At 34.7% G+C, this 23,366-nt stretch overlaps 1 protein-coding gene across 1 annotated transcript in view; it reads right to left on the bottom strand.

Moving 5' to 3' along the window:
* The window catches only part of mvb12bb (multivesicular body subunit 12Bb), a 70,150-nt gene that overhangs the window by 9,383 nt on the left and 37,401 nt on the right, over nucleotides 1-23,366 (bottom strand). The window lies entirely within an intron of this gene.

Raw genomic sequence — 23,366 nt, 5'->3', positions numbered from 1 at the left:
ACAGACATGAAACTAGTACAGGAAACTGGTAGCCAGGAACATTTTAAACACACAGTCATTATACAAGAATATGTGACAATTCCAGAGATCAGAGATCAGTGAAATAAAATACGATGTAAAAACAAATATGAAAATATTAATTCCAAACAAACATCTTCAATATCGAGCACTGTTCTCAACGTTGTGAAAATGCATTTGACTTAATCTAATGGTCGAAAATAGCAGAACACTGAAAGTTGCCGAATCCCCTCGGAAACTGGCTCAGACAAAGCAGGATGAAAGCCTTTTTTATCCTCCACTGTATTTGAGGGCCCCCCCGCTCGCTCTCCTCCCTCTTTCCCTGTTAATTACTCTTGATTATTCCTGATCCTGTCTTGTCAGGGAGACGTTCGACTCCAAAAACAAAGCCCCACTCGCACACGTCGAAAGAAAAAGGGGAAAGAGAGAGACAAAACATTCGCCGGATATCAATTTGCATGAAAATGAGCCAGAGTGTTCGGCTCTCCGAGAGAAAGCGAGAGCGAGAAAGAAAGAGAGAGGTGGATTGAAAGAGGACTTGCCAAGAGTGCGGTGGTATAATTAGCATTCTACCAAACAAACGAGCTTCAACAGAGCTATAATTAAGCAGGCCTGTAATTAAGTGTATGCCCTTTATCATAATGATCATGGTTAAAGCGCCTTTGATGGCTGCCAGTGGGTTATTAACGGCGTAACCCTGCGCCACACGGCGCCCACGCAAGAATCAGGGTGTCACGACTGTCAGGCTAAAGAGCGCCCCTTTGTTTATCAAATACATTAGAGCCCAAATTAACACAGGGTGACACGAGCGCACAATAGCTCCCATTGACTGAACTGAAGAAAAATGTCCATCCCCCCCCCCCAAAAAAAAAAAAATCACAAAGTGCCTAACTTTGCTCATGGAAAACATGTTGAGTATGGCATCCAACAGCAGCGCTATACATTAGCAACCGCGCATGGGAAACCGGAGGAGCTCTTCTCATAAGTTACCTAGAGGTCGACGGTGTAACGTCCGCTGCTGAAGGAGGAAAGAATATCTTAAACTGTCATACGGTTTCATTATCTTGGCAAAAGCTGAATACTTCTTTGTCCTCAACTCTTCCACTGAGTGTCCAGAATACTTAGTGAATATATGAACATACAAGATGTCTTGGGGGAAAAAGGGTGAACATGTTATAAATGATGACACTGTCATCCAGTCATGAGCTCAGCACGTCCTGGCAAGGACCTCCTCTCTTATAGAAATTGGTACTGCATGACTTCCAAAAGTATTTGGGTCAGTGCTGTAATGCTTTTTTTGTAATAATTTATTCAAAAAGACAGTAAAAAGCTGTCATACAATAACTTTAAAACTTTTAAACTTTAACATGAAAATCTGACTTTTTCCGTATTTAAGTGCTATAATCGAATCTTGGGTGCATCTACCAACCCAGAAAATGTGAATGCCTTTCTCTGCAAGCATGTGAAAAAACGAGCCGCTCAAATTTCACACCACTAGTGATGTAGTAAGGGGATCTTATTATAATATTACTGCCCCTTAATCAGTATGTTTACACCCATGGTGCCGACATTTTGTTTTTGCAAGTGACACTGGTGTACCAAACAGATGTTTTTTGGCAGAGTATCTGAGGTACGAGCTGTAAAGGCACAGCTATATTCTGGAAAAGGGGGCGGGGAGCAGCAACTCATTTGCATTTAAAGGGGTCATCGGATGCCCATTTTTCACAAGCTGATATGATTCTTTAGGGTCTTAATGAAAAGTCTATAATATACTTTGGTTAAAAATTCTCAATGGTAGTGTAAAACAACACTCTTTTTACCTTGCCAAAATCAACTCTGCAAAAATCATTTCATTCTGGTCGAGGCTGCTTTAAATGCAAATGAGTTCTGCTCGCCCCGCCCCTCTCTTCTCTCTGTGATGTGATGAGTCTGTTTACTTTAGCCGCATTTAGCTGCTAAACTTGTTAACTAGCACATTATTAGGAAAGGCGATCGCAAAGATTCATAAAAAAACCCTTATACTCACTTCTGCTGTAAGTGAAGCTGGATCATGAATGATTTGCGCAAACATAGACGCATTTATGTAGATCAGGAGGCGCATTCACGTAATTCACTGCATCTTCAGCAGCTCAGATGTCGGGAGTAAATGACGACCACTACGTTTATTATTACATCCAGCAACACAACACCTCAGTCGCTCAATTCTTGTCTAACTTACATCTTAGCATCCAATGACACCTTTAAAGAGTCATGCACAGAAACAGCACGTTTCTGCTTCCACTGAAAATGGGCATTTTCAAAATTATATAATAAATTATCTGTGGGGTATTTTGAGCTGAAACTTCATATTTGAGCTGAAGCATTCATATTGCTTGTAGATGTTACTACACTTTGCCACAACCTGTGGAAAATTCAATTGAATGAGTATGATTTGAAAAGGCACACACATATTAAAGGAGAAGTTCACTTCTAGAACAAAAATTTACAGATAATTATATTATACTCACTTCCTTGTCATCAAAGATGTTCATGTCTTTCTTTCTTCAGTTGTAAAGAAATTATGTTTGTAACATTTCAGGGATGTTCTCCATATAGTGGACTTCTATGGTGCCCGTAAGTTTGAACTTTGAAGTAAAATGCAGTTTAAATGCAGCTTCAAAGGGCTCTAGATGATCCCAGACAAGGAAGAAGGGTCTTATCTAACGAAATGATTGGTTATTTTCTTTAAAAAATCTACAATTTATTTACTTCTTAAACTCAAATGCTTGTCTTATCCAGCTCTGTGATGCGCATCCGTACTCTGTGTAATCCAGGTCAATACAGTTAGGGTATTCTTATTTTCTCAAAAATAAGAATTTCATCTTATTTTCTCTTCCAACTTCAAAATCATCCTACATCGCTGCAGAAATACCGACCCAGTGTTTACAAATTGAACGTTCAAAGAAGGTCAAACGTCCTTTACAAAAACGGTAAAAGAGCAATGTAGGACGATTGTGAAGTATTGACCCGGATTACACAGAGTTTGCATGGGCATCGCAGAGCTAGACAAGAGAAGCATTTGTGGTTAAAAAATATATAAATTGTACATGTTTTTAAAATATACAATTGTTTCATTAGATAAGACCCTTCTTCCTCAGCTGGGATAATTTAGAGCCATTTGAAGCTGCATTTTGAGTAAATTATCTGTAATTTTTTGTTCTGGAAGTGAACTTCTCCTTTAATTTAAAATGTCTAACAGGCAAAAATTCATATCAGAGCAAAAACCAAGCTCTGAGGTAAAAAAGCTGCCTGTAGACCTCAGAAACTGGATTGAATCAAGCCACAAATCTAAGGAAGAGGTAAAAAAAAAAAAAAATACATTTTGCTGCATTGTAGGTTCACAGAGGCATGTAGCCTCTGTTACCCTTAATGGAAGAAGTTTGAATCAACCATGACTCTTCCTTTAGACTGGTGACCTAGAACCTGATGGTCACTCTAGTTGAGCTCCATGGTCATATGTGGAGATAGGAGAAAGATCACTGCAACACTCCACCGATCTGGGCTTTATGGCGGTGTGGCAAGACTCAATCCTCTACCTCGGTGAAGACACATGAAAACACACTTGGAATCTGGAACAAAGCACCTGAAGGACCGTTAGACTGTGAGAAACAAGATTCTCTGGTCTGTTGAACCTCAGATCCAAATATCATGTATGGAGGAAACCAGGCACTACTCATCACCCCCACAGTACTATCCCAAAAGTTAAGTGTGGTAGTAGCAGCCTCATGCTGGGGCGCTGTTTTTCAGCGACAGGAACTGAAGGACTCGTCAGAGTATAAGAAAAGCTCACTGCACCAAAATATTGAGATAGCCTTATTGAAAACCCAGTCCAGAGCATTCAGAACCTCAGACTGGGCAAAAGGTTCACCTTCCAACAGGACAATGACCCTAACCACAAAGCAAGAGTGGCTTAGACAACTCTGTGAATGTCCTTGAGTGGTCCAGCCACAGCCTGGGCTTGAACACAATCAAATATTTCTGGAGAAACCTGAAAATGTGCGTCTGCCCCATCCAACCTGACAGAGCTTGAGAGGTAAAGAGGTGAGGGGAAGAATGACAGATGATTTCCAAATGCTGATGTGCAAAGCTTGTTGCATCATAACCAAAATAACTTGAGGCTGTAAAGATGCTTCAGCTAAGTACTGAGTTACTTATGCAGTGTTCTAGTTTCAGTTTTTTTTTTTTATATTTAAAAAAATTATGAAGTTGTGACAATTCTGTTTTTACCTTTGTCATTATGGTGTACGGAGTGTGGCTTAAAGCAGTTTAACATAAGGCAGCAATGTAACAAAATGTGAAAAACGAAGGGGTATGAGTACTTACAAAACAAAATGAAAACATTGTATTAACATATTATCATGCCCCCCAAAAAACCCATGGTTGTACTATGGTACTTTTTTTATGTATATTTCCTACCTTAAAGCTAACTTATCATTCAAGCTCTAAAAACCAAGACTGATATACAAGGTTAAACCACTTCACCACAGCCGTTAACGATCTACTCACACAGCTTCTTTAGGCTTCCCTATGAATATTTTTTTTAACACCATTTTGGATACTACCTTTACGGCCATTAGACAGGCCTCGGGGAATGTATCACTCGGCTCTAGAATGGACTATTGAACAACAAAGAGCTTCAAGAGGTCATTTCACCAGCAGGGCTCGGGTAATTGAAAAGGGGATGATAACGACTTGTTTCGGTCCATAAAAACAAGTGAATAAACATGTGCTAAAGCATCGCTGAACAACAGCGTGAGGTAAGAGAGCAAGGCTGATGAATCGGCACGCGTCAAATGGATGAAGGTGCGACTTGAAGGCCGGAGCGTTGCCTTTTATTGTTCAAGCATTGCCTTTTCAATCAGACTGCGCTTAGTATTCACCCGCCATTCATACTGGGCGTCCCACACTAACACACACGTACATGCACACGCTTTTTGCACACACTTACGGCCTGATAGGAAGATTTGGGGGCGATTGTGAGGAAAGAAAAATAGATGTGAATTTGGGGTCAGGTTGGGGAGGAGTGTTAAGGTAATGTTTGTCCAGACTGCTGTTGCCTGGACTGAAGTCGTAAAGGTAAAGTATGGCGCCTGGCAGATTCAGCTCAAATAGGTTAGACCACAGGCAGCCTGATATATACACTCCTCTGGAAGAGCATAACTGAGATCATGGAAGCAGCTTGAAATGGTCTGTAGGTACAAATGCACCAAAATGCCAGTGTTCAGGAAATACATACATATAGTTGAAGTTAAAAGTTTACATACACCTTGCAGAATCTGCAAAATGTTAATTATTTTACCAAAAAAAAGAGGAATCATACAAAATGCATGTTATTTTTTAATTTAGTACTGACCTGAATAAGATATTTCACACAAAAGACATTTACATATAGTCCATAAAAGAAAATAATAGTTGAATTTATAAAAATGACCCCGTTCAGGAGTTGACATACACTTGATTCTTAAAATGTTGTAATAGTTGTTCATTAGTTTCTTGTTTGTCCTGAAAAGTTAAACTGCCCGCTGTTCTTCAGAAAAATCCTGGCTCTGGCTCCTAATGCATTGATTTTCCTTCTGGAGCATCAGTGAGTGTTTGAGCCTTCTGTAAGAGTTGCATATGAGTCCCTCAGTTGTCCTCAGTGTGAAAAGATGGATCTTAAAACCATACAATCATTGTTGGAAAGGGTTCAAATACATAAAAATACTGAAAAACCAAAGAATCTGTGGGACCTGAATGATTTTTTCTGAAGAACAGCAGGCAGTTGAACAAAAAAGGACTCATGAACAACTATCACTAAACTGTGGATCATTCAGGTAACAACACAGTATTAAGAATCAAGTGTATGTAAACTTTTGAACAGGTCACTTTTATAAATTCATCTATTATTTTCTCTTGTGGACTATATGTAAATGTCTTTTATGTGAAATGTCTTATTCAGGTCAGTACTAAAAAAACATGCATTTTGTATGATTCCTCTTATTTTGGTAAAATAATTAACATTTTGCAGTATGTAAACTTTTGACTTCAACTGTATATATTTGAAGTAAATGCAAATTGTTGGGTGAGATCATATATAACACTGGGTCTTTGTGCTCCATGTAGCTGTAAAGCATTTAAAACAGTGGTTGGGGCTTGAACCGGTGGTCCGTGACCAAAAATGTTTGCAGGACATGGACAGCAAAAAAGCAATGCTAATTTCAAATAATAAAACACAAACAATCATGTTATAGTGCATATTTAGCATGTACAGAATCAGACCTGGGCTTATTATCTTATCAAATGGAAGAAAAAAAAATTCTTCCCATATCTTTTGTTGTTAAAGGAATAGTTTACCCAAATATTAAAATTTGCTGTTAATTTACTCATCCTCAGGCCACCTAAGATGTAGGTGACTCGCTTTCTTCAGTAGAACACTAAAGATGATGGGTCTTAGTGGTTCCAATGCAAGATAACAAAAACCACTCCACTGTAAAAAACAAAAAACACAATTTGTTGAGTCAGCTTAAAATAATTTGTTACCCTGCTGCCTTAAATTTTTAAGTTCAATCAACTCAAATAAGTTCAGTCAACTTGAAATGTTAAGTTGTAGTAAGTAACAACTTAGATATTTCTATTTGTTAAACTTAAAAGCTGGGTAAGTAACCCAGCTGCCTGAAAATTTTAAGTTGAATCAACTCAAATATCTAATTTGTCGCTTAGTATAACTTAACATTTCAAGTTGAATAAACTTTTTTTTGAGTTGACTTCACATTTTAAGGCAGCTGGGTAAAAAATTATTTTAAGTTGACTCAACAAATTGTTTTTTACAGTGTAGAACGGTGTTATATATTTTGCAGACTTATGCACTTTATCCCAAATGTTTCCAAGAATGTTAAAATCTGGAAAAATAAGCAATTTTACCTAGTGACCCATCCCTTGTCATTGTGTCGCCTGCTAATGACATCAGATTAATTTAAGATTAAGATTAATTAAAAAAAGTAAGTAAACAGTTTATATACTTAAATGTAACCACTTTGTTACGTCAAAATAAGACTTAAAACGGCATGAAAACATGATCTGTGGGAGTTTTTAGTGAGTAATCAGGTCAGTCTTAGTGTCTGTGACCAGTTGAGGTTGAGCTACAGAATCTGGCTGTGATCAAAACATCTTGTAGGTACAAAAGAGCTCATTGATCTTTATAGGGTTGATGGACACAGATTTGCAGTTCAATGCTGCATGATATCTGTTTATTCAAAACAAATACTACAATAGGGACTTTCAGTCTGCCAATATTTGACACGCGGTTAGACCTGGTACACGGGCACTATCATGACATTAATTGCTGATTAGAGCGGCGAGTTCAGCACTGGGATCGGTTAGAGTGAGTGAATGATGAGGGTGTGCTGAAGTGAGTATGAGTGTGGCTATGAGGATCATTGCCTTATTAATAGCTGTGTCAGGTGTTTTGAAAAATTCCGGCATTGTCATCCCTACAGCCCCCGAGCCCTGACGGATGGTTGCTGCAGGCAGAGAAGACTTCCCTTACATGCTGCTATGAGCTCTAATCCTTCACACTTCCATTGTTGGATGCACTGTCACACAGGACTTCCGCCAGCCACGCTCGCCACACCGTCGCGCACACACATCAGATTCATACGTAGGCTAATGCTAAAAGACTGACAGATGGAGGACTCGGTCAGCCAGTACAGCACAGTTCATGAAACAAAAAATAATTTCTTCCCCAGAGGAGGAGGTGTAAAAAAAATGATGAGAAAGAGAAATTCAGAGAATTTGAAATAATTCCTTAGGCTACCCAGACTAAAAGAGACACTTTGTAACAGTTCAAAGTAGCAAGCAAGCTCATATTTCATGTAATTTGTTCTTTGGATTTTAATATGCCATAATATGGCAAAATATGAAGTTTGATGGGGAGAGGAAAAGACTCAAACTTACAGTAACCCTAAAATGCACCATATAAATATTAAGCAGGACAACTGTTTTCAACAACAACAACAACAACAATAATAATAATAATAATAAAAGTTTTTTTAAGAACCAATTCAACATATTTCTGAAAGATCACGTGACACCAAAGACTGATGGCTGTTGAAAAATCAGCTTTGCCATCAAAGAAATACATTACATTACATTAAATTTTAACAGAAAACAGTCATTTTAAATCATCATAATATTTCACAATATTACTGTTTTTTAAATATATTTTTTATATATTTTTGATCAAATAAATGCAGCCTTGATAGGCATGAGAGAACTTCAAAATACTTTAAAGTCCCCCAAACTGTTGAAAAGTAGTAAATGCTTAAATAAATAAAATAAAATATAACATTCCCAACAAAGATATGGAGCTAAAAAAAGATTTATATTTTAAACAAATAAATAAATAAAGATGAAAGATTTTATTATATTTAAAAAAAAACAAACAAACAAACAACAAAAAAAAACAATATTTTTTTAAATATAAAATATTCATTCCTAAACAAAAAAGTATTTATTTATTTATTTAGTAGTAGATTAAATAAATAAATAAACAAACAAACAAACATATAATAAAACAGATAATACACATTTTATTACATCATAAAAACTACAATAATAATAAAATAATTTAAAATTTTTAAATATAGCAAGTTCATTCCTAAACAAAAAAGCATTTATTTATTTATTTATTTTATTATTATTTAGCATTCCCAGTAGTAGATTAAATAAATAAATATATAGATAATACACATTTTTTAAATTATTAAAAAATATAATAATTATAAAACAATTTTGGATTTTTTGCACATAAAATGTTCATTCATTAACAAAAAAATATTTATTTATTTATTTATTTAGTAGTAGTAGCGATAAATAAATAAATAAATAAATAAATACACTTTTTTACATTATAAAAAAATATATAAAATAATTTTAGAATTTTAAAAAAATATAAAATGTTAATTTCTAATCACATTTATTTATTTATTTACTTAATTAGCACTAGTAGTAGTAATAGTAGATTAAATAAATATAAATAAATAAATAAAGATAAAGATAATGCACATTTTATTACATAATTTGTTTATTACAAAGTTTATTTGCAAAAACAGATAACAATTTTTTTTTACATTTTCAAAAATCATGTTTTCATTATGTTACCATGATTTTATTGTTTTATTTTGTTAGTTACCTGTATTTTTTTTTTGTTAGTTATTTTTGCTTAATCAAAACAACCCAACTGCAGTTGAGATAAACTGGAATGCACATGAAAAAACATGATTTTTGAAAATTGTTAAAAAACGAGTTACGTATATATATATATATATATATATATATATATATATATATATACAGGGGTTGGACAATGAAACTGAAACACTGGCCAATATAGTGTTTCATGGATATGTTTGCACAGCCTGGTGGCCTATCTTCACTGATTGCACACTGCACCAGTAAGAGCAGAGAGTGAAGGTTGACTATGTGCACCCAATGGATCAAACATTGTACCCTGAAAGTAGTGCCTTGTATCAGGATGATAATGCACCAATACACACAACAAGGCTGGTGACAGAGTGGTTTGATGAACATGAAAGTGAAGATGAACATCTCCCATGGCCTGCACAGTCACCAGATCTGAATATTATTGAGGGATGTTTTGGAAGAGCGAGTTAGGAAAAGTTTTCCTACGCCAGCATCACATAGTGACCTGGCCATTTTTTTTTGCAAGAGGAGAATAGCTTAAAATCCTTCTGGCTATTGTGCAGGACTTATATTTGTCATTCCCAGGATGAAATGATGCTGCATTGGGCACAAAAGGGCTCAACAACGTACTAATTGTTTTTAAAAAAACAGGTGTTTCAGTTTTATTGTCCAACCCCTGTATATATATATATATATATATATATATATATATTATTATTATTATTATTATTATTATTATTATTATTTAGTAGTAGTAGATCTATGTTCCTGGATAAACTACATATACTGTTTTTATGTTGTACAGCTTTTGACTTTAACTGTCACATGCTACACCCATCATTATTTTACATTCAACATTACACTACATTCAAGCTATATAAGTAATTGATGCTCTTTCCATACAACTCTTCAGACCTTCCCTTCCCCTTACCTTTTCACCCCATAACACACATTTAATCTCCTCACACCCACAGCTCACACTGACAACATCCAGCCAAACCACAGGAGAGCAACAGCAGACTGGATCTGAGTCACTGCAGCAGCAGCAGGTCATGCATAAAGGACAATAGTGCAAGTGGATGTGAAATCTGGAGAAGCTGATAGGAAGAGAGGGTTACCCAGTGGGTGTGGACTGCAGATTGGACTCAGCGGGTTGAAGGGGACGCTTTAACCCTAGGGAAATCCCAACAGCTCCCTCAGCACACAGACTGTCTTACAGAGACAAACCTTCTTGCCTTTAAAGAAAAATTGTGCCCGCCGCCTGAAGACATCTTAGAGACATATTGTCGTTTATTTTGTCGCGCGGGTTTGCCATCTGTGCCATTCCAATAGAGGCTGCTGCCTGGTGAAGCCAGAGCCTGGGCGAGGAGGTCTGCCCGAGCCCCTCCAAAGCCCAGCCTGGTCATTAGTCAAATTGCCTAATGAGAGAGAATACAAATGGCCCCCTGCCCTGACAGGAGGAGTTTTGGAAGTGTCAGCGCTCCTGACCCGTGCTATGAGAACAGATGATGGCTCGCTGCTATTTTCAGCACCTTTTAATGACTCTGTCGTGGCCCTTGCCATTCCTCCAGCTTTCATCTGATTTTCGTCTTTTATTCATTTTCCATCTTAAGGGGGTCATATGATGTGATTTCATGTTTTCCTTTGTCTTTGGAGTGTTACAAGCATATAAAAGATCTGTAAAGTTGCAAAGATTAAAGTCTCAAACCCAAAGAGATATTCTTTATAAACGCTAAGACTCAGCCACGCCTTCCTAAAACGGCTCATTCAAACACGCCCCCACAAATCTATGTCACGGTGTGGAAAGATTTGCATAACACCGCCAAAATGTATAAGTAAAGAAAGAAGGCGTAACTTTTATTCTCTCTGTAGTATTGTTGTTTCTGCCGCTATGTTGTGGAGACGTTGTGTGTTTCGTTGTGAAAGCGAAAGTACTTTGTTTGGCCTTCCAAATGAGTACACAACTAGAAATCAGTGGTTAATTTATATTTACACTGTTCCAGAACAGTACAACGCAAATATTTGAGTGTGTGCAGTGCATTTTACAGAGGACTGTTTCCTGAACCTGAGAGAGTAGCCTACAATGCCGGCTGAGTACACTATAAACTGGGGCAATTTCCACGTTGCAAGGACAGTCTGGCGCTTCTGACTCACAGCCTGTAAGTACGTTGTCATATTTAAAGAACTTGCTACTGGCTATTCAAACATGAGTTTTGAGCAGTGTAGAGTAGTGCTTGTTGTTCACGCCACCCAACGTGTAAAAAGTAATTATGTCCTCACTGTATCCAACAAATGTCTCATTTATAATGGGTTTTATTGTTTTTGTCTTGTCGAGCCAGGAAAGGCATCACAACATAGTAAGGGGCGTAACATTTCCGTCACATGCTTAAGGTACTCGGCCAATCACAACGCATTGTATAGCTGGCTAATCAGAGCACACTGCACTTTTCAAATCGATGAGCTTTGTAAAAATCTGTGCATTTCAGAAAGGCGGGGCAGAGCGGAGAAACAATAATGTACAGTATGTGGAACATAATGTGTTTTTTAAATCTCAAACTGCGTAAACGCATTGCATTACACCAAATACACAAAACAATGTTCTTTTTAGCAACATCATATGACCCCTTTAACTTTGTGTTGTTGTGCATCACACTCATGTAGAAAAGATTAAAGTGAGAAGAATCAATATTTCGCTTTAAAGCGACATGGCTCCAAACCTCAGTTGCTCTTTCCGTGTTATTACAACTAATAGGGCCGGAGTCTTCAAAATTCGAAAATGACACAGTAGTCCTGTATAAGTCTTTAGAACTTATAATAGCTGTGTGCTTACAGCAGTTTTATGTGAAAAAAAGAGTAAATTATTGACAGATATCTTCCATTCCATTTGTCTGTTAACTGTTGTGACTAAATCTTTAAATGAGCTGAAGGAATAGTTCACCCAAAAAAAGAAAAGGAAAATTCTGTCATTATTTACTCACTGTCATGTTGCTCCAAAACTGTATGAGTTTCTTTTTATCTGTTGAACACAAAATAAGATACTTTTAAGAATGCTGGTAACCAAAGAGTTTGGTTACTAACATTTTTTAATGGTGTGTTCAAACTTGTCACGTTTGGTTTGATTAAAACTAAATTTGGTGCGATTGCTCTGTTAGTGCGGTTCATTTGAGTAAGTGTGAACGCTGCCATCCAAACCCTGGTGAGCACCAAACAAGTGGACTGAACCCGCTAAAAAGACGGGTCTCGGTCTGCCTCCAAATGAACTCTGGTGTGGTTTGAATGAAATATGAACACAACATGGACCAAATATATTGTTTTCTTTTTTGGTCCAGACCAAACTAACCAAGACAACTGAAGTGTGAACGCACCCTAAAATATCTTTTGTGTTCAACACACACACACACAAAAAAAAAAAAAAACTCATACAGGTTTGGAAGAACATGAGGGTAAGAAAATCATAACAAAATTATAATTTCTCTGAACTATCAATTTAAACTTGTTCACATTCACTTTGATTATAAAGAAAAGAATGGACAATATATTTATCAAAATTCACCTTTTGTAATAGACTAAAATTCCAACAGGTTTGGAACGACTCAAGGTTTGACTAAATGATGACAGAATTGTGATTTTGGGCAAACCTTTAAAGGGATAGTTCACTCAAAAATGAAAATTCTGTCATTAATTACTCACCCTCATGTTGTTCTAAACCTATAAGATCTTCGTTCATCTTCAGAACACAAATTAGGACGTTTTTGATGAAATCTGAGAGCTTTCTGACCCTGCATAGACAGCAACACAACTGACACGTTAAAAGTACAGAAAGGTAGTAGGGACATTGTTACAACAGTCCATGTGACATTAGCGGTTCAACCGTAATTTTATGGTACCATCCCTTCTGTGTCAGTCTTCGACCCACGTTCACGAGAGTATCACGGCACTCTGACGTAGAACGTTATTTTTGTTTTCTTTGCACACAAAAAATATTCTCGTAGCTTCATAAAATTAAAGCAACCTCTACTAGTGCATAGAAAGTGATAGAGTGAGGGGGAGAGACCAGACAGATAAGGGGGCAGGGGAGATGTATTAAGTTTATTTAGCAGAGAATTGTTATTTTTCCATCTGGTTGACAAGTGGCCCTTGAAATCTGGTAGTGGGTTGGGTGCCAGTAGGCATCACCCACTAGGCTCTGATCTATCTGTCTTCTAGAGTGAAAGAGGAGCCAAATGCTCCAGTGGATGCCTGGCATTAAGCACACACTTCAGAAATGCTGTAGTGTAATGTAATTCCAGCACCTATCACCCCCTCCATTCAGTAAGAGAGGTCAAGAAACATGACCTCTAGATAAAAATAGTCTTTAATATTTTTTTTCTCCATGCAATGATATAAATGTGAATAATCACAGAGAGAAATACTTGAAACATTAATTGATGCTTTCACACTTAAGGTTTCAGAGTCTGGTTTCTGTCATTGATGTGAAAGTGACCCCAGATCATGTCAAAAGGTGGTCTGGAGTGCAACTCATGTGAATGCCAGTATAGTGGACACTACAAGTATGAACACAATCTCTCTTAACTTAGCTATTGAAGATGTATACTTTGCATCTTTGCATGTGAGGACACACTAATTATTATGGAGTAATGCATTTATCACAGTTACTTATCTCTGAATAAACTGTCTTTAGAAAGCAAATATTAAAAATAAATACAATAACTGAAAAATGAAACAAACAAAAAACAGCAATAAAAAGTCATAAAATAAAAAACAAAAACTCAAAATAAAAAGTAAATCGCAAATGATAAAAAAAACTGAATAGAAACATTAAAAGACACAAGAAAATAAACAAAACAAAAACAAAACAAAGACAATAAAATTAAATAAACAAAAATAAATAGAAACAATATGACAAAATAAAAAAGAATGCTTAAACTGAAAAACAATAAAATAAAATTAACCGAATAATGAAACAAACAAAAAACAAGAAGTCACAAAATAAAACAAAAACTCAAAATGAAAAAAATAAAACAAATAAACTAAGTGAAACACAATAAATAAAAAAACAAAAAATAAAAATATTAAAAGACATGAAAATAAAAAACAAAATTAAATAAATAATAATTAAATAAACAAAAATAAATAGACACAATATAAGACTAAATAAAACAAAAACAATATAATATATATATATATATATATATATATATATATATATATATATATATATATATATATATATATATATAAAACAAAGTAAAACACAATAAACAAACAAAAAAGAAACATTAAAAGAAAAGACATGAATAAACATGAAAAGAAAAGAAAAAAATAATTAAATAAAAATAAACAGAAACAATAAGACAATATAAAATAACAATGTGAATACAAAATTAAACAAAAAGCTCAAAAAATATAAACAATAAAAGTACAACAATGTAAGTAAAACAAAATAAAAAAGAAAAACTACATAAAATAATACAAAATGAAAAAATAAATAAAAACAAAAGACATTAAATTAACAAATACCTAAAATAAAAACAAAGAAAATTAAGTAAACAAAAATAACTAGAAACACAATACTAGACACAAAATAAAAACTATATGTATATATATATGTATAATATATGATATAAACAAATAAATAAAACAAAGTAAAAGAAAAAAATAACTAAATACAAACAATGAAATAATACAAAAAAAAAAAAAAAAAAAAAAAAAAACAAAGTAGTGCTGTCAAACGATTAATTGTGATTAATCACATCCAAAACAAATGTTTTATTTTACATACTATATGTGCGTACTGTGTATGTTTACTACGTATATACAGTAATCAACATTTGAAGTAGATCAAAAGAGTTCATCAAAGTTGTTCTAAGACAAGAATGGGTATTGTTTTGGTTTTAGGACAACTCTGATGAAAGGTTTTGATCCACTTAAAATGTTGACTATATACACATACATACATACGCTATCTTTTCAAAATATTTACATGTATTTATTTATATTCATTGTAATTAATATTTTATATATAAATATATTTAACATATAAACATAACATTTTTCTTAAATATATAAATGCATGTGTGTGTACATAATAAATATACACAGCACACACATATTATGCAAACAAAAACTTTTATTTTGAATGTGCTTAATTGCAAATTAATCATTTGGCAATACTAAAAATAAGACATTAAAATAAAAAAAGACAATAAAATAAAAACAACTAAACAAAATAAACAAGCCTAAAATAAAACACACAATAAATTAAACACTAAAAACAAATAAACAAACAGAAACATTTTATAAATAAAAGCCGGGGTTGGGGGTGAAATCGAACTCCGGGTTTGCACCAAGCAATTGAACCAAGTGTTAAAACCTCCTAAGAAAAGTGGTCTAGGGATTAGTCAAGTGTACTAGAGAGATTAGCACTAGCTCTGGCATGTGATAGGGTCTAGTAGTACCGTAATGCTAGCACAGTGATCTGAAGTTGTTTTGAGACTCTAAGTAAATGAGCTCGGCCTCTCCAGAGCACGCATGAGCGGCAGAGCTGGCAACGGACCCGCCGCTAAATTGCGTGTGCCGGATGGGCCGCAGCAGAAGGCACAATTACACCAAATCCCCTCTTAATTAGCGGTTCTGTGGGTATGCTAACTCACCATGCTGGAGCAGGAGGTAGGGCGGACTTGGAAAGCGACGTTGAACCATACTAGAAAGAGAAGCAAATTAAGGCAAGAAAGTGGCGCACGGGTCACGCGATAGGGTCGTGCCTGTATTTGTACGCTACGGTCCGTACGAGAGCTATTTCGAGCTGAGCTAGCATCCCTTACCTCCACTTAAGTTTCACTGGCACCCTACAGTAGACAATCACTGGCACGGAGCCCCAATAGATCCCCTCAGAGCTGGGGAGTGTTATTAAGTTTTCCATGTTGGCGGCTGCAGGGCGATGTAAAGTGGCACCTCGGCCTGGTGAGTAATGATGTGTGCCAGGACTCAGGCAGGAGGGATGACAGCATGAGAGGCCTCGTTGGCAGCCACTGGTGCAGCCATAGGACCATTCATCATCTCCTTAAACCAATCCACCAATGCCGCACCGCCATTCCTCATTAATTATGTTAATCGCCGTAGCATTACGTTCGCCGTGACATGAGGCTCAGTAGACACTGTAGCTCAGATGTGTCATTCAGAGATGAGAGTATGTGCATAAGCTTTGACAGCTGCAGTTTGGCCTAACAAACAGTGCAAGTTTGACACGGAGCCCCGAATGAAGCAACAGTGTAGGCGATAACAGGAAGGAGTATGACTGACTTAAGATGTCTGGATTTACATGTTAGGAACTATAAAGTGCATGCTGCACGGAACTTTAGAAACAAAACAAACAAAGCAAGAAATCATAGATAGGACCCCTGGAGAGCCTTATAACGGTTTGTCAAAGAAAGTTAGTTAAAATAGCAGATATTTTATGACGAAGTAAGTTTAGGTTGTACAATGTCATGAGGTACAACTACCAAAAACTGACATTTATAAATGATTACATATAAAGTATATTTAAGTTGTACAATGTCATGCGGTACAACTACCAAAAAACAAAAATTTATAAATTACATATAAATTACGATTTTTAAAAATCTTATAATTAAAAGTTATAAGTCATCAAATTTTTTATTTTATTTTTCTTTTCTTTTTGAAAATAATGATCAAGATGTGCACTCAACTATTTACTAAAGGTCTAAAGAAAATTTTATTGATTTCTAATAAAACTTCATTTCTAATAACTTGTGTGTGTTTTATTATTTTTTAAAGACTGTCCTTTACTGTAAACTATTGTAAATGTCACAGAAAATCTAAAGAACATTTATTTATTTATTTATTTATTTATTTATTTTACTTGGTTGCACAACATGTTGAAAAAGTGAAACTTTTCTTGAAAATGGTATAAAAACCAAGATGAATAAAAACAACATTTCTAATAACTTAAAACATGCATTTTATTTTATTTTTTGATTTTGTGAAGACTTTTCTCTATTGTGAACTACTGTACATGTCATAGAAGTCAGTAAAAATAGCATAGAATTTCACATTTTGTGACAAAGTAAGTTCAAGTTGTACAATACCAAAATGACCAAAAACTAACAGTTATTACATATAAATTACAATTTTTAAAACAGAATATATATATATATATATATATATATATATATATATATTTTTATTTAATTATAATTTAAATTTAATTAATTAATTAATTTTTGAAAATAATGATCAAGATGAACATTCAAGTATTCACTTAAGGTCTAAAGAAAATGTAATTTATTTATTTAACTTGATTTCCAAATTTAAAGTAAACTTTTCTTGAAAATGGTATAAAAACTGAGATGAACAAAAAACAAACAAACAAACAAACAAAAAAAACCCATTTGTAATAACTTAGTACTTGTATTTTATTATTTTTTAAGACTTTTTTTTTATTGTGAACTATCATATATGTCATAAAAGTCAGTTAAAATAATAGATAATGTCACGTTAATGACCTAAGTAAATCTAGTTTGTACAATGTAATGCGGTACAACAATTATAAATTGTTACTTTTATTTAAAATTTTAATTTTAAAACAGAAAAAAGTCATTTTTAATTTTATTTATTTATTTATTTATGGAAATGATGATCAAGATGTGCACTCAAGTATTCACTTAAGTTCTAAAGAAAATGTTATTTTCTTGAAAATGGTATAAAAACCAAGATGACTAAAAATAAAACATTTCTAATTTTGAGACTTTTCTTTATCCACCTTATTCTTCAACGTGGAAGTAAGCCTAAGGGTGAGACTTCCAGTTCATCAGCTGCTATTGGGAAATAAGGAGAAGAATAACAACGTGCAGTAAACGGTAAAGCTGTTTGCACTACAAACCAGTGTGTTTATAATTAAGAAAAAACATTAAAAAATATGGTAAGACACACCAATTTGCAATATAAAGCAGCAAAACAAGCTGTTTTGTACAGCTAAAAATAGCTGGATGCGGATGAGACCGGAAGCCAAACCCATAAAATGTACAAATGGACGCACCTGTTCTTAGGGCAAAAATTAGGTGGATTGTGAACTTATTTGTCATAGACCCTTGCACAGAATGATCCTGAATAACAGAAAAAAAAAACCCAATCATAAAAAACGACCCATAGCTATGACACCAAATAATAAAGAATGTTCAAAAATTATGACAACACATACAATAGCACGCTGACTACAATAAGCGTTATTTTGAGAGCACGGGTGTGGGAATTTGGCCATTGTTTCAGAGAACAAACTCTTCATCCAGCTGTAGATGAGTCTCTTAGTATATTTTGAGACAAAAGCAGGCGGCACACTTTGAAAACAGCCTTTGGGGGGCCCACTTCCCCCTTATCAGAAATGGCTCCATTCCCCGGAATCTCATTGTGAGTTTAAATCGCACTATGTATTAGGGGCTCGTTAATAACCAACTTAACGAGTCCACAGACCCATTAAAAGATCTTTAAGAGCATATTTGATCATAAATCTCCTTAACCTATATTTAATGGCTGGATTTCGAGGGAAATATTTTTATCAAGTTCTAATTAGATGTGCGATAACAAAGACTGCTGAACATGAGGGCAATGGGAAGGCTAGACAGGCCCATCTATTGAGGGCGGCCATGTTTGATAGGCTGGAGACTAATGAAGGAACAGATCTTATTCTGGGCTGGGAGATGGACGGCTGAGGAATGATACCCCGGACTGTGATTAGGCCCACAGGCACGTGGCTCTCATTAGTCTTGCGCTTGACTTAAATCTCCAAGAAACTTACAGACACATTTAGAAAATAATAGAAGAGCACATTTATATTCATAGTGTGAACAGAAAAGAAAAAGACTAAATATTTTTCAATAGGTAATGATAAAAAATAGATAGTGTATTTCAACACTAATGCTAATAATAACATATTGCATTTTCATTTTGAAAGGTCAGTACATTTTTTTTTACTTCTACACTTGAATGAATGAACTACGCTGAATTTATGTATTTACTTACATATTCACAACAACTTTTATTTTGTATTTAAAGAAATAAAGAAAGAAAGTCCCATCAGAGCCCCTATACCTCAAATAAGTTGTAGATTAGGGGTCTAGCCATTACAGTTTGATGTAAAAAAATTGTTAGAGAAATGTAAATAATAAATTCAGTGTAGAAGTTTATTTTTTAAATGACCCCTTAAAAAGTAAAATACAATAGGTAAAACCACAAATGTAAATGTAGAAGTATATGTATTTTAACAGTAAGTATTCTAATAATTTTATTTTGGCAGATATATAAAAAAAAATCTTATTATGAGATATATGATATATATATATATATATATATATATATATATATATGTGTGAGTGTGTGCGTATATATATATATATATATATATATATATATATATATATTATTATTATAAATTGTTAAAATAAAATAATAATATTATATATACATATATATATATATATATATATATATATATATATATATATGTGTGTGTGTGTGTGTGTGCGTATATATATATATATATATATATATATATATATATTATTATTATTATTATTATTATTATTATTATTATTGTTATAAATAAAATAATAATATTATATATACATATATATATATATATATATATATATATATATGTGTGTGTGTGTGTGTATGTGTATATATATATACACGCACACACATATATAATAATATTTATATTATTATAAATAGAATAATAATAATAATAATAATAATAATAATAATAATATATATATATATATATACATATATATATATTATTTTTTCATATTTTTTATCATTTTTATTTATTTAAACCATTTATTTATATAAATACATGAATGAAGGAATAAAATAAAATAAAATAAAATAAATAGACTGGTGTCAGAGTCTATCCAATAAGTTGTAGATCAGGGGTCTTGCAATTGTTGCTTGATGTAAAATAATTTTTAGTGAAACTAAAATAAATAATAAATAAATAAATAAGTTCAACTAAAGGCATAAGTTTAATTTTTTATTGACCCTTCAAAATTAAAATGCAACAGGTGAAACTACAAATGTAAATGTAGAAGTATATGCACTTTGACAATAATTACGCCCATTATTTTTGCAATGACAGCATCAAAAAAACAACAACAACAACAAAAAAAAGAGACAAAAGTATGTAATAGAGTGATATGGTATAATGTGCATATTACTATAGGTCCTAATACTCTAGTAATGACAAGAGGCCCCCTAAAGGAAGACTGAGGGTAAAGTCTTAAATCGGGATTAATCCAGGAACAAAACTTTAGCTGCCACATCAGTCATAGGTTTAGTGGTATTTGCTATCATGCACACAAGCCAAGCAAGTTGTAAACCCCCTCTGCATTTTCCCCAGGCTCCCTCTACGTAGGCCACGGGAATAAATCATTAATGGCTTTTTTGGAAAAGAAGCTGTATGCAGTCTTTCATGCCCTGTCGCCAACCTGAAGTCCTTGGCTCCCTTTCAGAACGGTTTTATTGCCCCGAAATTGCGCGGCTTAAATCGTGTACCCATCGAAAGTAAAACACAGCTGTAAATCTGGTCTATGTCTATTCCCCTCCTAGTCCCCCCACACCCCCCACCGCCACCCATCAAATATCCATACACAATTCATTTAGGGCAATTTAGCTGATGCTAAACAGAATCAAGGTGAACTTTCAATGGGCCCTCGGCTATGAGAGAGGAGGAGCAGAAAAATGGTGGCCTAGCTTTGGGGGGTTTTAATCAACCAGCTCCTCAAGGCTAGCCCATCCAGCCATGGAGCGGCCGCACTTAGCAGATGAGTTTTTGTGTCGCTAGCCCGAGTGCGTGTTCTCTAATCCTTCAGCCTAAAGTGTTTTGGTATTGTAAAATATGGCCACACGGGTGGAGAGAGCTGCTGGGCTACACGAGATTAGAGTCACGATTAAAAGCCTATGGGATCCTCCTAGCCAGAGCGCTAGTCACGCCACGCGGTCTGCAGCCCGAGATAAGATGGAACTTTTGTTTGAAACCTGATGAGAGGCTTCCTAATGAAAGTGCCGGCCCAAAAATAATCTTTTTTCTCTGTGTTAGTCAATCAAAAAACAGTGTGGTCGGGGACGGCTGAAGAGGGAGAAAAAAAAAAAAAAAAAGTGGGGGAAAAAGAGAAGTCATTTTGCATAATCAGTGAGCACCATCTGGAACAATTAACGAAATTCCACAGAACTCGGAGGATCAGTCATATTGGCTTATTAAAGATCCTGAATTATAGGAGCAATAAATCCGCGGAAAAATGAAGCGTACCCCGGCCTGTCATCACTATTTTAACTTCAAATACGCACGAATATTCGATAAGGCTGAAAAGAAGAGATTAATATATGCAAATTAAGTCAAGCATTTTAAAAACCCCCCAACAACTGTCTGCCATTTTTTTCCTGTCTCTTATTACGAGCCTTTATGTTTTATTCATACACCGGCTCACCTGTCATTTCATAAGCTCTAATATTATGGGGGTATTATTAAAGTGCGTAAAGTGCCGCTTTAATTGGAAAGCTCTGTTGCATTTTCCAATTATTTGGAGCAAATTAAAAGCAGATGCACATACTTTAATAAGGGGACTAATATCAGTTCCGGAAAATCAAAAATCATTGTCACTCGCTCTGATATTTTGCTAACTCAAGGTAATACTGAAACATCTCTGGCTTTTTATCTCTCTTAATTGATCTTCCTTTAATACACCAAGGAATAATTGATTGCAATTATATATGATCTTTAATAAAGACATTGTCATTCTTTTTTGATTCATGCAATAGATATGTTAATGCAAATTACATAGGGGATATTGAATATCTGTGTTATGAGCATGTGTTAAAAATGAAAAAGACAAGTGGCCAAAGTCAAGCTCATAAGCCATAACTGAAATGCTGAATAAATAAGCTTTCCACTGATGTATGGTTTGCTAGGATCGGACAATATTTGGCCGAGATGCAACTATTTGAAAATCTGGAATCTGAGGGTGCAAAAAAAAACTACATATTGAGAAAATTAACTTTAAAGTTGTCCAGATGAAGTTCTTAGCAATGCATTTTAAGTTTTGATATAAAAATATCTTTCATGGAACATGATCTTTACTTAATATCCTAATGATTTTTGGATTTGACCTCATACATTGTATTGCTGGCTATTGCTACAAATATACCCGTGGAATTTATGACTGGTTCTGTGTGTCCATGGTTGCATATAATACTTAAAAAAGACATTATCAACACGAAGTTCCCTTTACACATGATGCTCATTTCTGACTTCATTAATACTCCCCAAAAAAGAATGCATTCAAATCCATCACCTCACAGATGTTGCAAACGGACTCTTTTTCACACTGATTCCTTCGCTAATTAGGAAATATTTCCTTCAAGCCATCAAGCTAAATGAAAAATAAATGACACCAAAAATCTGCTCGGCTTCAAAGAGAGGCGGTGGTGAAACAAAGTAAGAGGTTGAGAAGTCTAGAAATACTCAACTTGTTCAAATGAGCGTGGACTGTCAAGTGAATGAGGGTTGCCAAATCTGTGTGAATTAGTTTTTAATACTCTGCTAATAAATGTCAAAGCACCGGCACCTCAAATCCGCACATAATGTGGCTGACGATGACAGATTCCCAGACACGTCGAGGCTCCTGCGCTAGGCTAGTCTTTAATGCGCTGGTCTTTTTTTTTTTCTTTTGCATGTGTGTGTTTTGTTGGGAAGTGACGGAAGGTTTAATCAAGAAAGCAGGCAATTCATCAATCCTGAAGGAGCCGGTGCTACGAGCCTGACAGAGCGCACATGGTTTTAGCCCAGCTCGAACCTGGCCAGCTGTCAACATCCACGCGCATACATATACGCACATATGTGAGCGCGTGGAGTCCCCAACGATTAAGGTAAATCCAGCTGTCTGTTTGAAACCCCACACTTGCTCCTCAGGTCATAACTCTATTCATGAAGAAATTTAAATAAGACTATTAATAATAACAAACAAACATAGGGCTGTCACTAATGATTATTTTAGTAATCGAGTAATTGGTCAATTATACTAATGATTATCTGAGAAATTGGATAATTAGAATTA

This window comes from Labeo rohita, chromosome 8 (genome assembly GCF_022985175.1).
Source record: "Labeo rohita strain BAU-BD-2019 chromosome 8, IGBB_LRoh.1.0, whole genome shotgun sequence".
In the NCBI taxonomy this organism is placed as follows: Eukaryota; Metazoa; Chordata; class Actinopteri; order Cypriniformes; family Cyprinidae; genus Labeo; species Labeo rohita.
Note: the sequence above shows the minus strand (reverse complement) of the source record. Positions and strands in the feature narration are given on the sequence as shown.